General features: G+C 40.3%; 1 long non-coding RNA gene across 2 annotated transcripts in view; it reads right to left on the bottom strand.

Moving 5' to 3' along the window:
• Positions 1–12,770, bottom strand: part of LOC137444403 (uncharacterized) — a 78,118-nt gene that overhangs the window by 47,455 nt on the left and 17,893 nt on the right. Inside the window, exon 1 of one of the 2 annotated variants that reach the window (XR_010988148.1) lies at positions 11,487–11,914. The exons of the other annotated variant lie outside the window; for it this stretch is intronic. This is a non-coding gene — a long non-coding RNA (uncharacterized lncRNA). Of the gene's footprint in view, positions 1–11,486; positions 11,915–12,770 lie in introns of those variants that run through there. 2 annotated transcript variants of the gene reach the window in all.

Genomic DNA, 12,770 nt, shown 5'->3' on the forward strand with positions numbered 1-12,770 from the left:
GAGAAGATTGGGTCTTCTTAGGATACACAAGAGTGATTCAATTTGTAAACAAGAGCTCAAACCCACATTTTCTTCTTGGATCCATCCACTATTCTAAATTCACACTACTAATTGTAGCAGTTGATCGACACACTGATAATTGCTTTTGGTTAACGAATAGAATAGAATAGAATAGAATAGAATAGAATAGAATAGAATAGAATAGAATAGAATAGAATAGAATAGAGATCATCGAGTCCAACCTATCATCCAACACTACCTAATCAACTAAACCATGGCACCAAGTGGCCCATCAAGTCTCTTCCTAAACACCTCCAGTGATGGTGACTCCACCTCCTCCCTGGGCAGCACATTCCAATGGCAAATCACTCTTTCTATGAAGAACTTCTTCCTAACATCCAGCATAAAACTCCCCTGGCACAGCCTGAGACTGTGTCCTCTTGTTCTGGTGCTGGTTGCCTGGGAGAAGAGACCAACCCCCACCTGACTACAACCTCCCTTCGGGTAGTTGTAGAGAGCAATAAGGTCTTCTCTGAGCCTCCTCTTCTCCAGGCTAAGCAACCCCAGCTCCCTCAGCCTCTCCTCACAGGGCTTGTGCTCCAAAACCCTCCCCAGCTTCGTCGCCCTTCTCTGGATGTGTTCCAGCAACTCAACATCTTTCCTAAACTGAGGGGCCCAGAATTGGACACAGGACTCAAGGTGTGGCCTAACCAGTGCTGAGTACAGAGGCAGAATGACTTCCCTGCTCCTGCTGGCCGCACTGTTCCTGATACAGACCAGGCTGCCATTGGCCTTCTTGGCCACCTGGGCACACTGCTGGCTACTGTTCAGCCTACTATCGACCCCCAGGTCCCTTTCTGCTTGGTTGCTCTCCAGCCACTCTGCCCCCAGCCTGTAGCACTGCATGGCGTTGTTGTGGCCAACGTGTAGAACCCAGCACTTAGATGGGCTCTGTCCATTTGTCCAGCCTGTCAAGGTCCCTCTTCAGAATGGGATGGAAGAAAGAATTATTTGTTACTATCATCATACTTCTAATGTGTATTGTTATTTTTAACTCAGAAACTGAAAAAGTAACGTATTGGAGTTCTGGGTTATTGCATAGGGCTTTAAAAAACAGTGAGACTTCACATAAGCTGTATCTTCACGTGCTATATCTCGACTCTAAAGATTTAGCCTAAGTTGAAGTGCTTATTTTTATTTTCTTGCTTTTCTTTTCTCATTTATTTGTATGTACTGAATGTGTCTGGATGTTTGGTGGGGCTACAAACATTTTACAATAGTTTCACACAGCACATACCTTATGAGACCAAAGACTAAAGAGAAATTCTTTGAAATAGATGTCTAATTCCTGCTTTGGATCAGCATGGCAAAAGCAGAATATGGACTCCTCAGGGAGGCCCAAGTTAATATTCTTTGGACAGTGGTTTTTTTAAGAGTTTTTTTTTAGTATTGTGCCCCATTTAGAAAAACGAGTTACAGCCTTTGCAAATGTGAATTAATTTCACATCAGTCAGTACCATGGGATCTGCAGATTTGGCATAAGATATCCAAACCAGCCTCTATTTGATGAATAATCAGAGTAATTTCCTCCAGGGTTTTTGAAGGAGTTTCTTTCTTTTCAATTTATACTTGCTACTAAAAGCTGCAAATAGATGTGTGAGGAAAATTTCTCATCCCGTAACACTTTTGCCTTGCCTTTGCTTTTGACAATATTCCCCACAATTTAACCAACTTCTGCGTTCTGCAAAAAATTACCTTCATTTTGGAAAAAACACTAAACTATGACTGAATGTCTAGAAAAACAAGGTCTAAATCACAAAACCAGGAAGGTATAACTTCTTCAGTAAATTATTCTCTGTGTATCTTTTTGGCAAAGGATTCCATTCCCATCAGAACATCAAAGGTACCCAATTCCCAAAGGTGTCTGAAGATATTAGTTAGTTGTCTAAAAAGCTATCTTATGGTTGGAGGAACTGGAATAGGAAATCCTCAGTGAGGCGGGGTGGGTATTTTTTTCATCCTTGAGACTTGTCTTCCACTCATACTGCCTTTACTGCTTCTGCTCAGATGTTCACCCTGTGCTGCATCTGAGATAAAGAATCACAGAATTGTCAGGGTTGGAAGGGACCCCAAGCATCATCTAGTTCCAACCCCCTGCCATGATCAGGGACACCATTTACAAGATCAGGTTGCCCAGAGCCACATCCAGCCTGGCCTTATAAAATCTCCAGGAATGGGGCCTCCACCACCTCCCTGGGCAACCTGTTCCAGTGTCTCACCACCCTTATGATGAACTTCTTCCTGACATCTAATCTAAGAAGAAACTGACTCCAGTATTTTCAGGGTGCTGCAATATGAAGGTTGAATGCTTATTGATAGCTCGCAGGTCCAGAGCCTTCCAAAGTCCTCATGCCGTGTGAAACACATGATATTTTGAACAGGTGAGAAAAGAGTTGGAAGTGGGATGGAGTCATCAGATGGAGACCTCTTAGCTTTGCTATAGGGGAAGCTGCTTTATGTGACCCTGAGAAAATAGACGTCCTGAAAAGGTTTGAGAAACTGTACCTTTTTTGACCTCAGATACTGATACATACTCAAAAGGAGAAAGACTTCCATAACTTAGCTAGAGAGAGCACTACTAAACCCATACATGAGGCTATTATGGAAATAAAGAGAAGAATTCTATTGATATTTCCCTTAAACAGATGAAAAGCTGAAGACTCCTCTACAGAGCTAAGCTGCCAAATTGGGAAATTGAATTTGAACACTACCTGAGCTTCAAGTCTGTGGAATGGGCTGTCCCTCATTACTAATTTTTCTTTGACCTGAAAAACATCCATCATTCTTTTGGGCGATACGGTAACTGCTGGAGATGGGTGAAAAAAAAAATAAGACCTTTTCCCACACAATCAGATCTAATCTAAATTCTGCATCCTGTGCTTACAGTCCTAAAATCTGGCATCTCTGCAGTTGCAGAGAGGATGCTGATAATAGTAATAACCTTTCAGGAGCTGCACTGAGTAAGTTGTTTTGTCCAGACTTGTCTATTGCATGTAATAAGCTCAGTTCTACAAAAATAAAGTCATTACTGGAACTCCAGGATTTAGAAGTGCTGTGGCAGACTGCTAATTAATTTTGCCTCTGAAAGTTGCAGAAATAATTGGATCAGGGAGTGACACAGGCATCAAAAAGCAAATATATCCCCATGAAGCTGCTTGGCCTAAGAATTTTCTTAATATATGAATAGGAATTGATTTTGCTTTGGGAAGTCAGGATAACTCAAGTCCTTTTTTTAGGCAAAGTATTTCTAACAACTTGTTATTTTCACTTCTTCTTAAGAAACAGCTTTTACTTTTGATGGCCTATCTGAACTGTATCAAAAGGTGGTATTCATGATTATAAGAGCCTTTTGGAAAAAACATACTAACACTCCAAGCATCAAAATGAAGGTAACAGAAGGGAAAAAAATAAGAAAACTGTGGGGAGAAAAAGATAGGAAATGGAAAATAAATCACTCAAAAGAAGCACTGGAATTTGCTTTCTGTACAACAAAGTACAACAAAGCCTGTTCAATTATTGGGCCTTCTTTGGAAACAAACTGAAAAACTTAAAGTACCATCTCTTTATTGCCTATTACAAACGAGACTACACAGTTTATTTTCATCGTGATTGCACCCACAAGTTTCAGTGAATACAAGGTCTCATTGCTTAGGTATAACACATATAACAAAAAGCATCCTCAGATCCCCTTTTTCTTCCTCTAACCTAGTCAAAAAGGGGAAAAAAACAAAAAAAAAAAAAAAAGAAGTAAAACTAGTTATGGAAGAACACTCTCTCAGGGAAATGAAGAAAATCTCACAAGGTAAGTTTGCAGCTGAAAGCAAAGCCTTGTGCTTCCCAAATACAACCAATAGAATAGAATAGACCAGACCAGACCAGACCAGATTGGAAGAGACCTTTGACATCATTGTGTGCAACCTATCATCCAACACCATCTAATCAACTAAACCATGGCACCAAGCATCCCATCAAGTCTCTTCCTAAACACCTCCAGTGATGGTGACTCTACCACCTCCCTGGGCAGCACATTCCAATGGGCAATCACTTTCCCTATGAAGAATTTCTTCCTAACATCCAGTCTAAATCTCCCCTGGTGCAGCTTGAGACTGTGTCCTCTTGTTCTGGTACTGGTTGCCTGGGAGAAGAGACCAGCCCCCTTTATTAACTCAATTACACAAAAAGCCTTCACATAAACAGTTAGTATATCTTCAGGCCACTTTGTTGTAGAATAAACCCTATATTATTCATGACCATGCATATAGGATGCCCACCTCTGGTTACCTCCCACACATCCCCTTCCTATTTCTGTATTTCACTCAGCAGCGTCCTGCAGGACTCTCCCACCACTGCACAGCTCTCAAGGAGAGTTAAGACACCTTGCAGAGAATATGATAAATTTAACAGCTCCAAGAATCCTAGAAGTTTCAGCAAGCTAACTGTATTGCAGAAGAGCTCTATTTCATTTTATCTCTAATGCACATAGCTCAGCACTGCTCTTTTGTACTACTGACCTAGCAAAGCCTGATACGAACTTTGCTTTACGGAGACTCTGCAACTGTCAGCCAGGGTCCTCAATGTGAAGTCTTCGCTTTTAACCTCTCCTGACCGACAGGATTGGCTTCTCTAACAGAAATCTGTTTGAAATCTATGCCCACTATAGCCTTAATTCCCTAGCAGACATTTGGAACAGTTATCAGGAAAGCACAGATTTCAAAAGTTACTAGGAACTCACTTATTAGCTACCAGTTCTTGTGTGGGTAATGGACACATACACACACACACAAAAAAACCACCAAACCCAGATGGGAAAAAAAGTTAACTCTCTGATATGACTCAACAGCACAGGACACACTGGAACCTGAGGCCATCTGACATTTCATCCTACGCCAGCCTCATGGCCTCCAGGCCAGGACAAAAAGGCACATCCAGTAAAAGCACCAAACAGGCAGCATGACACTTTCTAAGGCTTCAATAATGCAGAACACAGACCTTTTAGGGAACTCCTCTGTGCTCAGCACTGCAGTTCTGAGCCCCACAATTCTGTTGATTTGCCATATGCAAAAATGCTTTAGTCTCCAAGGGCAGGAGAAAAGAAAGATCAAAGCCAAGCCCCACTGCAAAGATCCCAGAAGAGAATTTGTCATAATTCCATGTTCCATCTTTTACCTTGAAGCATAAAGCGAATGAGAAGGGAAAGAACAAGATGTCTTAATAGTGTATGCAATTAGCAATCAGAAGGAATTCAGCCAATAAGTTTTTCCAGATATTGTACAAATTCTGTGGAAGACACGGTTAACCCTCTCTGCTATGATTTGCTCATTTGTGATACAACATTTAATTACTTCTTGAAGTCTTGATGGCAATCCATTTTGACACCTTTGGGCCCAGAAGGAGAGTTTCCCTCCTGTTCATCCATAAAGTCACCACACAGTTCTGAAACCTCTCACTGGCATACACAAAAGCAGAAGAAATATTTGAGGAGCAAAACAACCAGCATGCCTTACACTTCACTATTCTTTCCCAGATGTCTACACTATGTTTTGTTGAGAAAAAGAGGGTTCTATTTAATCTTGGTACATCTGAACTCCAGTCCAAGAAGAAAGCTTGCTGCAGCACATGATCAATCACCATTATGGTGCCCATACAGTCCAACTTATGGTCGAAACTTCAATGTCAAGGAAGTATTGCTGACTTGCATTGTATTTTAGAAGAAAGAGAATGTAATAAGAGAGGCAATGCAATACTTGAATTTGAAGAGCCTAGGTATTTTTGTGCATGTTTCATTCCTCTTAAAGCACCTCTGCCAATACAAAAAAATCTCTGAACAGCTGTATTTTTATCATAAAGATTTTTAAATTAAGAAAGAAAAAGGAGGGGGAGGGGGAATAGAATAGAATAGAATAGAATAGAATAGAATAGAATAGAATAGAATAGAATAGAATAGACCAGACCAGACCAGACCAGATTGGAAAAGACCTTTGAGATCGTAGAGTCCAACCTATTATCCAACACTATCTAAACTAAACCATGGCACCAAGCACCCCATCAAGTCTCTTCCTAAACACGTCCCGTGATGGAGACTCCTGGGCAGCACATTCCAATGGGCAATCACTTTCTCTATGAAGAATTTCTTCCTAACAACCAGTCTAAACCACCCCCAGTGTAGCTTGAGACTGTGTCCTCTTGTTCTGGTGCTGGTTGCCTGAGAGAAGAGACCAACCCCCACCTCCCTTCAGGTAGTTGTAGAGAGCAATAAGGTCTGCCCTGAGCCTCCTCCTCTGCAGGCTAAGCAACCCCAGCTCCCTCAGCCTCTCCTCATAGGGCTTCTTCTCCAAACCCCTCCCCAGCTTTGTTGCCCTTCTCTGGACACCTTCCAGCAAGTCAACATCTTTCCTAAACTGCAGGGGCCCAGAACTGGACACAGGACTCAAGGTGTGGCTTAACCAGTGTTGAATACAGGGGCACAATGACCTTCCTGCTCCTGCTGGCTGCACTGTTCCTGATACAGGCCAGGCTGCCATTGGCTTTCTTGGCCACCTGGGCACAGTGCTGGCTCATGTTCAGTGGGAAGGTACAAAATACAGGATTGCTAGTTATGGAAGTAAAAAGAAATCTAGTCTGGAACTGCCAAATTATTACATCTTGTTTGCTGGCTTAGCTGCTAAATCAACAAACCTAAGAAAGCTTTCAAGTCAGGTAGAAAAGCTCTATTTAGTTTCTCTGTTGTCAATTACTTAAGCTTCTACTGGGTTTGTACTTATAAGGATGGTGAAAAGAGATGTCAGAATTTCATTCTACATTTTAACTATGAGCGTTTTCCACCCAGGCAAAAAACTACTGGTTTAAACTTATTAAAATGGCAAGTTAAAAGTAGAGAATTCTTCCCACAACAGGTCAACCACAAAAGAGAAAAGATGTGAAAGCAAGCTATTACAATGTCTAGTACCATGTTATCAGAGAGAAATATGAAGAAAATGCTGAAATCAGGTTATTCATTTAAATAACAAAAGAAGAAAAAGTTGCAAATGTGACACCAAGTATGCTTGTAGCGGTCTAGGGTTAATTAGGCTGAAGGAAACAGCTTGAGCTCCTGGTTGTGCTTGAGCTGATGAAGACCACAGGCAGCAAAGAGCACTGTAAAAAGAGCTAGGCATACTGGCAGGACAAAAAGGTCTTACATAATGTTTAGGCTGCTGGCAACTTTAAGACAGAAGAGTTTAGGGGGAAAAAAGAATTGGTTATGGAAATTTTAAGGCCAGAAGATATTTGCTATTTTAATACATGGCACTTTTATTCCTCCAAGAGTAAGTTGATTTGCTGTGCGTGTATTGACCACTTGTATCTTCCCCAGTACTAATACAATTCCAAACTGATATATTTAAAATAAAGTACCATTTTAGATCAATATGACTTGATGATAAAAGTGAGAATGAGAGAAAAATGTACATTTATCTACTGCATTTGCATATTTCAGCAAAAGTACTGTTTCTAATACCACAATTTCACAGCACATTTCCATACATCAAGCTCTAGTCAAAAAAAAAAGTCAGTAACCTTTCAGCTATAACAAAACTGGCTGAAAGGTCACCCTTTCCCCAAACTATGGCTAAATAGATTTAATCTTCTCAGTCTGGTATTATAGCCAGAGCAATGTGTTTATGATCAATCCAATTAAAATGGTAATTTCAGGGGGACTGGCAGCTCTCCTAAACTGTAAAGAGTTCCAGTTTACTTGAAATCCCATGGCACAAGGTAGCAATAAGGGATGTTTGCTGTTTTGTCACCATGCTAATTTCCCATGTTACTACACTGGAACACTTGCACAAATATAACTGCAGATAACAGACCAAAAGAGGAGTTAAAATATTAAATTGCAATTTGCATTATCACATCCCACTGAAGATACATGACTGGGACAAAAAAAATCACTGCAGCACAGGCCAGTGGCAACCCTTTATCAGTCACAAGGAGCTCTGATTCAAAGCTCTTCTGCTTGCCAAAGTGAGTGTCTTGCTGGGTCAACCAAGATCACCCAGCCCCCTAGAACAAGTCATGGGAATTACATCATTATATTTTCACTTCTGCAGAGTTTGATGGTGTAGCAGACCCTGAAGAAAAGCTTGGCCTCTAGCTGCAATTATACAAACTTCACCATTTTTACCACAAGTCCTCCTCAATGGTTTTGTGATAAGCCATAAGCATAAACCAGTAAGCAATTGTTGTTACAGAGACCTATTAGTAGATATTGCTATTGCTATTCGTATTCAGCACTGGTGCACAGGGCATTTAAGGCATTTTAAAGGGAAACTGTCAACTTGAAATTTAATTTCCTTTTGATTACTCCAGACATGCCTAGAAGCCAACAAAAAGGATGAATATCTGGGGGGTGGGGGGTGGTTACCGTTCTTTCCTCTGCTCAAACTTTCTTTCATTGGCTGGTGAACCTGCTTTGCAAATATGACTGTCTCTGCTGAGTTCCACATTTTGTTGATGCCAAACACCTTGTCATTGCTCATTCTGAGGCTGGACACTCACCAGATACGTTCTCTGGACATGTGGAAAGCAGCAGAGTAATGTGGGATTCCAAAGTGACAACAGTTAAGAAACAAATAGGCATGTACTTCAGGAATAGTTAAGATGGTAAGTGTCATCTTGTTTGTCATTGTTGTTCAAGGTCTACTAACAAGCCCTTTCAAAAGGGTATTGCTAAATGAGTGGAAAAACTTCCCAAACAACACTGAGAATTTTTCAACTCTATCTTCTAAGTAATTTAGAGGTTGCTGAACTTGGACTTCAGCAAAATAAAGAAGTAACTGGGTTTGCATTTAATCCTGAGGGTGGTCAGATGTCATAACTGCAAATCCATGAGCACCGTTTTGAGAGTCAAATCTCTGTCTTGCTTACACAGCACTTTTTGCTGAGACTAAAGCCTGGCTAGTTGTACCTGTCTCAGCCTTCAGCTAAGTAGCTGAGAGCAGTATAGTCACAGGGAAAAAAAAATGCTTAGTCTGGACTTCAAAACGCTTATGAAAAGCAGGGCAAACATTTAGATTTCTGGCTTGCACTGAAATCAGCACTGCTATGGCTAATAGTGCCCAAGCCAACTCAGTTGATTACACAGGAAAAGCTCTTAGCACTATAGTGTTCACATTCCACTGGTCTTGATATGCCTAGAAATGTAGTGACTGCAGAGCTCACCCAGCTGGGGAAGAGGGCAAGGTGGGGAGTGGGTCGTAAGAAAAAGGTAAAGAAATATGTGACAATTTACCAAATCAAGACCTATGAAGCCAGCTAGCAAGAAAATCACAGAACCTTACCCTTTTAAAAGCACCAGAAATAGAGGTAGTCAAAAAAGGCTTTGATTTTCTGGTAGAACTCTTTGAAATCTAACCAAGCAGTCAGTGATATAAAAGTAGAAGGCCCAAAACTAATGGAAGTTACTGTCTAAATCCTCTGTTAAAATCAGTAAGTCTTAAAGTAGGCTGTCTGAAGTGATATATTTCATAAACCCTTGTGACACTTTATTTAGTGATAGCCTGCTTCAACATTCAAGAATTGCCTGGGACTTTGGCTATGTTTTTGAGTTAAAGACGTACAGATGAGACCCTGGCTGATACACAAGGTAGAACAAAGGAAAGATTTAATGTCCTGGTGATACAGAAATCCTTAGTTTAGGAGAGACACATCAGGAATATGTCTCCTAAACCCACTACTCCCAGCTTCCAGTAGTCACTTGGCTCAAAAGATATCCAAAAGGAGTCCAGTGTAAAAAAACCAACTTGCTTCTTAGTACCTTTTAAGATGCAAGTCTGGGGAAACTGGAAAAAAACCACTATGTTGACAAAATTATGCACTAAGGAATGGGCAATTGCAAAGGAAAAATGAACTCACTGCATCTTCAGAAAGCCTGAAATAATCTGAAAGTAACAGTGGAGCTATAATTGTTATTTAAGCATTTCCAAAAGTAGCATGTCTACATTCAGCATCTGTTCAAGCCATGAAAAGAATGGAGCACTAGAGATGAGGCTGTCCAGGGGACAGAAACCAGAAGACAAGGGTTGGTTTGGCTTGGCATTGAAATTTTGGTCATTATGTAGCTAAAGAAAATCAACCTATTGATGTGGCATTTTATTGGCTGCACTAGTTTTGTGGTGATTTGCCTTGGCTTTAGTTTTTGCATATACATATAGTAATAACCCCCACCTCCAGCTCTCAAAGCAATTAAAAGGCCTCAAAAAGATGTCTGCACCTCTGTGTTCCTTCATTACAACAGGATCTGCTGCTGTTTCTATTAATACAAATCCTGTCTGCTGGTGAGGACACATGGGCTAGCTTCTAATCAGCTGAAAAATTATAGGAGGAAGCAAGATATTCTGAGGCAGATTATAAAATTAAAAAGCTTGTGTGGGAGATCTTTTTAAACTATTTTTTTTTTCTTCCAAAAGAAAAAATTACCCTCTCTTCTGTGTAGCAGGAAGATACAGCTGCAGTTCAAAGCAGGAAGTTAAGAATATCTCAGGGTTTAGACAGGATTTATTTTGGGCATTTAAAGAATTTTCTCTTTCCTTCTTTCTTTCTCACAGTAGGTTTCTCTGCCAATTTTATTCTTCTAGAGTTTACAATTCCCCGAGTTACCATACTTTCAAGTGCTGTGCTGGGTACATGGATAATTATTCCTGTAGCTATTTGGACTCAGGTATTGATAAAGCTTTGACTGTTTCAAAACACCTTCCATTTCTTATACTAATACCTCCTTGCAGATCTTTGCTGAAGTGTAGCATTTTCCACACAGAAGCAGAGAGCTTGAAATGTAATTTCTGAGATTATTCTGTGTTTGAAAAATCACATAAACACAATCATGCCTGTCTTCAGTATTCACCCAGGACTAGAATGTTTGCCAGCTGGAAAACAGGAAAAGACAGAACTGGAAATGGATTGAAAAAAAACCCAACCAAAAACAAAACCAAAGACACTTAGCAAGAGATTTGCCAGCATTATCCAGACAGCATGCTGAAATCCCAGGGAGCCAAGGCAAAAAGAAATAAATTAAAATCCAAGCAAAAATGTAAGACTGGTGTGAACCATGTGAATTTAGCATGTAAAACCTAACTAGTCAATTTGGATTCAAACCAGAATTATCAGGAAAAAATAAAACAAACATTGAGTTAAGGACCAAAGATTATGGTTGCTTTTGCTGCAGGGGATACAAAGAAGATTCTGAGAAATGAGGAGCCAAGGAAGACAGGCAGAAGGATACACTGCCAGTACCAAAACCAATGGAAAGCAGCTGCCATTCACCATGCTGGTGTGGAGCTGACATAATAATCTGAGGGCCAAGAGACTAAAGAGATATTAAATGACTTTTTATCTAGTAGGAAGATTTCTACCAAAGGTATTCAAAGTTATCTATAGGAATCAGTGCTTACCTTTTCCTAATAGCAGGCTCAAACCATCTGCAGACGAAACATCTGAGTGAAACAGCAAATAAAAGGTTTTCAGAGCTACATTTCTGAACCACATGTCATTTTTCCTCACCCAGCAACATTCTTGTTTCAAAGCAAGCAAAAGGGCATCTTTATAAAATATATGGCCAAATATCCAAAAGCTCCTCCAGTTTTACTTCCTACATATGGCCCTTCAGCACTATGATTTATATTTGTGCTGCTCTCTTGCCCAGATGGGCTCTTACAATGTCCTTCTCACAGCTCTCCAGGTGTTGCAAATGAAAGAAACCACTTTAATTCAGGGAGATGAGAATAGAGTGGGTACCAGTGCAAGTTGCCAATACATGTATTTTAGCAATAGTCATTACATAAATGTATTGCAGTATTATTATTAAGCCTGCCATATGTTGTGCGTGGCAAGTAAATCACAAAACCTGCTTTCAGTAATCTACTAAAATCAACAGTTGACTTCAGATAGCAATTCTGTCATTGTGTCAAACTCAGTAAGGAAACTTATGGAGTATTAGCAACAGAGTGACAATTTGCCCACCTTGCCTTATAAGATATACAATGCCAATAACAGTAACAAACACCCACCCCAAAAAGATAAAAGTGTAAAAGATTCAGTGAATTGCTATATGAGGAAGCGGCTATCCCTTTGCAGAGACTCAGGAATCAGAAGATACTATGTTTGTTGCAAGAATTATTTGATGTAAGCCATCTATGACCTCCAGTCTACAATATATTAATTATTCACACCATTTGTTCAGAAAGAAAAAGGATGAAGCATGTGAGAATTGATCCTGAATCCTCAGCAGTCTCACACAGAGCAGGCTCTGCCCACAATCACAAATTCTCCAGGATTACTAGGAGAATATTAAAACACTTTCATCTTACTGAGACAAAACACACTTTTACTGCAAGGTCTGTTCTAATTACTTGAATGCACTCCTTCAGGCACGGCATTGTTTTGCTCACAAAGGCGCAGGTGCACAGAAATGATTTCAGGGTTGCCTAAATCTTGTACATATGCCCCAAGTTGCTAAAGGGGTTGGTGCTCTTCACGTTCTTTAGTCCATGCTGTAGCTGTTAAAATAAATCCAGTAGTATTATTCAAATCCCCATGTCCACATAAAAAAAAAAAACAAAATCCATTACTACTTTTTAACTGAGAAAGCCTGGTGGTGCATTAGCAGGCAGAGATGCCGATCGGAGAAGCAGCAAAAACATCAAATGTTTCACATAAAGCCTACCACACATAAAGCC

Source organism: Melanerpes formicivorus, unplaced genomic scaffold (assembly GCF_026170545.1).
Source record: "Melanerpes formicivorus ecotype bairdi unplaced genomic scaffold, bMelFor1.0.p_v2 SCAF_12, whole genome shotgun sequence".
Classification (NCBI taxonomy): domain Eukaryota; kingdom Metazoa; phylum Chordata; class Aves; order Piciformes; family Picidae; genus Melanerpes; species Melanerpes formicivorus.